This window comes from Crocuta crocuta, unplaced genomic scaffold (assembly GCF_008692635.1).
Source record: "Crocuta crocuta isolate KB4526 unplaced genomic scaffold, BGI_CrCroc_1.0 scaffold362, whole genome shotgun sequence".
NCBI lineage: Eukaryota > Metazoa > Chordata > Mammalia > Carnivora > Hyaenidae > Crocuta > Crocuta crocuta.
This window is the reverse complement of record NW_027531280.1, coordinates 150875-158516: the sequence shown is the minus strand read 5'-3', so window position 1 is coordinate 158516 and position 7642 is coordinate 150875.

Below are 7642 nucleotides of genomic sequence, written 5' to 3'. Positions count from 1 at the left end.
TAAGAAGGACCTTTATTTTAATTTAATTTAATTTAATTATTGTATTTCATTCATTCATTCATGATTTTAAATTCCAGTTTAATTAGCATACAGTGTTATATTTGGTTTGGCTGTACAATATAATTTTTCCACAATTCCATGCATCACCCAGTTCTCCACAAGTGCATTTCTTTATCCCTATCACTTATTTTGCCCATACTCTTGTTCTGTCTTCTAGTAGCTATCAATTTGTGTTCTATAGTTGAGAGTCTGTTTCATGGTTTTCACTCTCTCTGTCTCTCTCTTTCTCCCTTTTAATTTGCTCATTTGTTTTGTTTCTAGGATGACACATGTGGGTGAAATTGTGTGACGTTTGTCTTTCTCTCACTTATTTNNNNCACCTCTATTATACTTTTTTATTATAACCTCCTTGTTATTCTGTGCATTTTTGTTTAATATGTTTTTGTGGCTATGTTATCAGTAAACATAAGTTCAGTTTTTTTAAATGTTTGATAAATGTTCTTTTATGATGGCATAGTGCCCCTCTTTATTCCAAATAATGCTTGTGGTATTCAGGTATATTTTGCTTGATATTAATACAAATACACAAAAACAAATACAAGGGAAAAAAGAATGAAATTGTTTTTTTCCCACTTCTTTCATGTTGCAATGTTTATTACCAGAATGAGATACAATAAATGTAATACTCAATTCTGTCTGTTAAATATTATGAACATTGCATAAACTCATAAAAATATACTTTAAAATTTTCAGTATTTTGCAGTTTGATTGATTTCCCATACTGCATCATCCCTACAATTTACCAAGACTGTAAACAGAAAAAATAGGAATGGAAGGTGAATAAAACTTCACAAATTCTGAAAGTGTCAAATATATTCATCTAGAATATATATGGTTTCACAATTTCAGGGAAACCTTGGAGTTTTAGAAATGTGTTTAGGAATAAGATAATATGAATCTTTTTTAAGTGATGGTGAGCACAAAGGAGATATTGACCCCTCTTTTCTAAGAAGTTTTACATTATTATAGTAGAGTTATTTTTAATTATCTTAATATTGGGAATAAGACATATTAATGGTTAAAATCCTTAAGCCAAGAGAATAGCCATATTACTTGCCTATGATTGAGGTTAGGAAATTCATTGACATCCCTGTGTATCAGCAATTTTCAGTTGGTATGACAACACACTGTTATGTTTCAATGTGTTGTGAGGTGTGTCACAAAGAATCTGTTACTAATGGTAATTATAATATCAAAGTGTGTGAATTATTTGCATTTTTAAGAAAAATGAAAACAAATTAAAGGTTATCCTGATGATATCATTATCAAGATCCTGCATTACAGTTAATGTCCGCGGAATTAAACACAATCCTGGGAAAAATCATCAAGTGTGTTGTTCATATAAATGTCAACTGTCATATATATTGCAATGTGAGTGAGGAGGGATATGAAGTCTTGCAGTAGACAACTCTAAAAAAGGGAATTTGTTTTTAAGTTTGTTTAGATAAATTTAAATCATATTGCAATGTTCCTTATAATGTAAAATATAGGAAAGGAGGAGAAATGTACAGATAAATAAAAGACTAATATCAACTGAGTACTTACTATGTGTCAAGCACTAAGTTATGCATTCTGCATGACTTATATTTAATTTTCATTACCATGTTAGACAGGTTCAATTATTATTTGCCCCATTTTACATATGAGAAAATTAGACACAGAAGTTAAAGAACTTGGTCAATGTCTCACAGGTAGTTAAGATACACACCTGTTATTCAAAGCCATGTCAAAATCCAGAGTACACAAAATAAATCGCTTAAACTCTACTGATTTTTAAATTCTTTGATGTGAAAGAATCTCAGTTAATGTTTTTGTTGAGTTAGTTAGTTGTTTTCAAATTATTAAAATTATATCTCCACAAGAAGTTCATACATAACTTTGAGAAATTATTCCTTGGGTACTCATTTAACTATGTTTCCTTTCCCTAGGTTGAAGCTGGGACTGGCAGTCATCTCAGCTAGGAGCAGACTGTAAACCAACCAGACAACATCTGAGGTGGATAACCAGGGTTTCCAGATTCAGACTATGGGTTTTAAGGTTCTATACGCACCAGAGATAGAAGATTATTTATAGTTCAAGAAGTCGAAACAGACTGGTTTTATTCAGACATTGTTCCCCCCAACACCTCCCTCTCCCTGCAGAAAAGAAAAACCTAGAAAAATGAAAGGTAAACATTTAGAATCATTAAAATTACTGAATGACAGGAAAATAATTAGTACCAGCTCTTTTTTTGTTAAAATTGGGCCTTAATTTTTGAAATGAAAAGTTTTATGGAGATTATTATAGATGTACAAAAGTTGTAATGAATAGTATGGAAATACTTAAGTACTTTTGCCCTTTTTCACCCAATGATAACATCTTGCAAATCTATGCTATAAAATCACGGCAAAGATATTGACACATTTACATCTGAGATGAGTTTGACAAACTCAAAATATATTTAGCATTTACTCAGTCAATAAGGGTCCCATTTGAGTGCCTGCTTGTTATTGTACTTATGTGACTCTGCCCAATGTTTATCTCCATTTCCTGAAACCATGACTGACAACAGTGACAATTTGTCCTAGAAGGCTTAGCGAGGAAGACGGCAGAGTCATGAGATTGTCCGTTGTGTTTCTAGTCCTTTTCTCTAAGATAAGCTTGCTCCTGCCTCCCATTACTCTGTGCTTATTTAAGAGCCCAAAGACAGACTCACTTAGAATGATTTTCTTATTCTTCTGATTATTTATTTTATTAGTGTTAAGGAACATATTTCACACTGACTGTAGTTCCGAAAAGATAATTGGAAATACTGAAATAGTGGTACAAGCCTCACTTTGTTGAACGCATTGCAAGAGGTAGAATACATAAAGAAAAGAAAATAAAAAAAGAAGACAATGCATTCCAAACTTCCTGAGTTTTTGTTAGAGAATTAGGTTTCTTCAAACTCTGAAAAGTATCCTACGAAGTCAACTAAATAGCCAAACTTTAAACATTAATGTCATTTCTCCCACATGTTTCTGAATTCATAGAAATTATTTAATCCATTGCTAATCAGCAGAAACTCACTACAGAAGACTTCAATAAGCTTGCCTTTTAGCTGAGAATAAGTTGACTTTTTTTTAAAAAAGGGGAGTTGCCAGGCTTTTGGGATTTTTCCTTTTCTTGTTTAAATCACAATACCCTTAAATTTTGCAACAGGAATTTCTGATCTAGAAATGTATTTTTTCATGCTCTTCATTGCCTTGTGGTTTTACCATGTTATAAAGCTCATACAATTAAATTCATAGTGGGAGCAGAACAATCACAGAGAATCGTGGTGATTTGAAGTATGATTCTCAGCACCTGCTGGTGAAGTTTCACTTCTCTTTAACTCAAACACAATTTACTAGTTGCAGAACTGTAGGATAATCTCCAAAGGACAGATGAAAATAAGGGGAGATAAATATTTCATATTGCTCATTTTGCCAGACATTTATCCTAAGTTTTCAAAATGTAGAGAGGAGAAACAAGAAATGAGTTTTAGAAATGTGCAATGAGTTTATCTTTCTATACCCTATCCCTTTTTAAAAATGTCCTTACAAGGGCACGTGGGTAGCTCAGTTGGTTGGACATCAGACTTCAGCTCAGGTAATGATCTCATGGCTCCTGGGTTAAAGCCCCACTGTGGGCTCTGTGCTGACAGCTCAGAGCCTGAATCCTGCTTTGGATTTTGTGTCTCCCACTCTCTGCTCCTCCGCTGCTGGTGTTCCTTCTATGTCTCTGTCTCTCTCTGTCTCTGATATGATTCAATCTCATCAGAACTAGATACAGTTTTAGGAATTTGCAAATAATGCGATGACTTTCATTTTTTTATACATGTAAGTCAACTGACACATCTACCTGGGGTTCAACAAAGATGCACAATATTATCAAAGTAGCATAAACAAATGTGCTTAAATATGAGCGCTTATTATTGAAAAGTAACAACACAAATACAGAACAGTGGCACCTAATTCAGTCATAATATCACCAACGTCCTCCAACTTTCATTTAATTAACAGTTGTGCACATTTTTATCTTAGTTCTATTTTCCCTAGGGATTGTTAGCTCCTTAGAGCAAGCTCCATACTTTACTACACGCCCTTCACACTCCAAGCTAATAATGCTTTGAAAATAGAATGCCCTCAATAAATATACTTGTTAAATTAGATGTTGTAGCTATTTTTATTTTACCAACTTACATGTAAAATATGAATATATTTATTTGGCAAAAAATACTGAGTTTTGAAACTCATATGTTTGTATGTGGAAAGGTGAAGAATAGCTTTAAGGTATTATTATGCTACCCCATTCTTGTCACTTTTTAATTTGAAATTGAGTTTTCAGTAGGGACTTCACAATTCTGACAGCCAGAGGCATGGGATAGGGTCAGGGGAAGCACAAAGAGATTAGATCAACAAATATTTTCCATAAATACCCAGGTTCATTGCAGGTAGGTTGATTTTTATATGTGTTTCCCAGAATTTTTTTAAGTTTTTGCATACTACTATCAGAAGGTAATGATAGTATAGTTTGCACTGCTTTCACTGAAGAGAAGTTGCCGCTTGTATCACATATTCTATAGTCAAAAGAGTTAAAAGTGAGCAAGAAATAAATTGCTCTTTATTAAAGTACTAAGGGTCTCTGTACTGAAAACCCATTTACCTTAATACATTCAAAACATACCAAATCCACCCCCTTCAACTGAACAGCTTATTCATTTCCACAAAATACAAACTGGGTGCTGTTACTGGGGTGTGGGGAAGTTACTTGCATGGTGATTATTAGCTTAAGAACAGTTTCAATGGTTACTTTTAAAACAATTAGTCCAAAGGGTGTGCTGTCTGTCTGTGTGTGTGTGTATAATAAGAAAAAGCCAAGAGACTGTAAGTTATTTTTTTTCCACTTAAGCTTTTTTTCTACAGATGTTCATCACAATTTTAACTTAAAATCTTAAGTACAATTAATTTTGAGTATCACTGATTTTTCATTTACCAAATAATACTTTTCTCCAAAAGGCTCAAAGATAAATTTAACCAACAGTTACCGAATTTATGTTAATTCTTCTTCTTTTTTTTTTTTTGGTCATTTTTCTTCCATATGACATGAATTTAAAATGTAAGACTTTATTCCTTTGCAAAAAGATACCATGTACATTCATATTCTCACCCAGCAATGAATGAGACCCATAGCATATACTGACTGCCCTTCAACTGTGCACAGAACTCCTATTGATATTAATGAGTTTTTGCCTCGGCTGAGTATGGTCATTTTATGTGGCCTGAAGTGGCATTTTGTTGTGATTTGCATTTTGGTTGTTGCAGAGTATATTGTATACATCATTTCTAAATTGCCAAGGGAACTTTAAGGAGGAAAAGTAGTGCATAAATTGAAAATATTATTCCCTTTATTTAAGTTCTTCTATGTGAAAGTTCTCTAAGTCATGTATAAATACAGTACAAAGTACAAATCAGATGCACAGGGAAAGCTCCAAAAATAAAATTATTTTAAATCAGCAATTTAAAAATTATCCACTTGTAGACATACTTGTCATCCATTGAAAACAAAACTAGTTAGTTTTCTAATTCAGCAAAAGATATCAAACCAGTACATGCAGAAGCAGAGCACTAAGGGGGTAGAAAAGAACTTCCACTGTAGTTAAGAGACTGGAGCTCTCACTGTGAGCAGTAGGCCCTTTGTCCTGCAACTGTTTCCATACTAACTTCCTTAGATCTGTCCTGAAGGAGGCCAGTGGAGCTTTATCCATGGACAGTGATGGAGAGAAGACTTGAGGGGAATGAAAGAGCTACTTTGAAATATTACTTTAGTTTTAGCTTTAATATAAAATATAGGGAAGTTTGGATTTTCTCTGCCAGGATATAATGTAGAACATGAAGGTGAATAGGGGAAATAAGTTTTCTAGAATTTCAACCATTCTCACCCCAAAGGCTCAGAATTCAGAATTTTAGGTTTAAACATACTCAGCTCCTCTTCTTATGGTATAAAATAATTCATTTGTAGAAAAATCACTGTTTGCTGTTGAACAAGTCAACTCTTATCCCTTAAGAGTGGCTATTGTACATTGTTTTGAACACAGTCCCTGATTATGCCAATAAATCTCACACATCTGACTTTTTCTGTTATTTTTCTAGGCCTCCACAAGTTCAAGACAGACTTCTGATTTTGAATCTGACCTTTTCGACATATGTATATATTTGTGCTCCTGTGGCAAAAAAAAATAAAAAAAAACAGATGTTAATAAAACATGAATACTACCAACACCTCTGCAGGTACACTGTGGATAATAAAACATTAAGAAAAAGTATATTCTTCCATGCAGTGAATCTACTCAGCTATTTTTTCTGCAGTTTGGGATCATGTGCCATGTGAAGCCCAATTAAGAACTGCCCCTGATACATAGCCTTGTATTTTCTGTGCTTTAAAAATATGATATCAAGCGGTGATCTTAGCAGGTGGTGTGTGTGGTTTTCTGTGTTCAGATTGCAAGTATTATGGAAGGTAAAGTCTTTTACCAGATATAAATTCCATGAAACAAACCACTCTTTAATATTAGTCTGGGGGGATATGAGTACTTACTTTATTAGTACACTTTATAGCAGGCTTTTCCATATCTGTGAAAGGGGAACAGAGCAAAGGCTTGTCTCCAGGCTGGTCAGATCAGTCATATTATAATGAGATTCCCTAGTATGTCAAAAATAATTGGAAAAGATGAGAAGATGAAAAATGTTTACATGCCCCCCTCTTCCTCCCAAGAATCAATGCTGATATAACAGACGTTGTTTACAAGATGACAATGCAAGCAGTCAATACAGTGTATGGGTGTCAGAATTTGGGAGAAGATCACTCAAACTAGATTTTTTGACATATAGATTAAAAAAGAGTTTGATAGAATGACTTCTTTGTCTTTTCAATTGGCTATACCAGAATAGTGTGGAAACAGTTTGAGTAGCTGGAGAGATGAAAAGACACACCTAATGAGTTGGTCAATGAGTTCATCTCTTTCTTGCCTTTGAGGACAGCCTGCTTTCTGTTACATCATCCTGTCTTTATACAAGTGTGAGTATAGAAGGAGGGGGAGGTAGGAGGGAGCAAGTTACAGTTGTGAGTATGTATCTACATACATACATTAAATACTGCAGAGTTTCACCCAAAAGCTAGCTATCTCAGGGTTCTCTCCTTTAGAGAGTGCAGCCACCTCATAATAAAGCTCTTTTGATAGTTGAGCAAACAAGCCCCCTTGGAAGGCATCCAAAATGAACCCATCTTATACTAAATCCTCCTTGATAACAAATACTGTTGTAAAGGGAATCCAGGGATCTAGCTAGTAAGTTAGATAATGTGTGAATAGGTATAAGTTCTATTCTCATATTTATGAAAGAAAGCATAGTGATCTAATGTATTTTTTAACTGGAAGACACAAGGGTTTAATTTTGTGGATTCTGTTTATAGAAACAATAATCTAGGTTCATGCATATGATACTCCCTACCCCTACCTTTTTAGAGGTACCAGAAGTTGACTGGATTTTGTTTACAAGACTGTATTCTTTTAAAAAATTCCCTA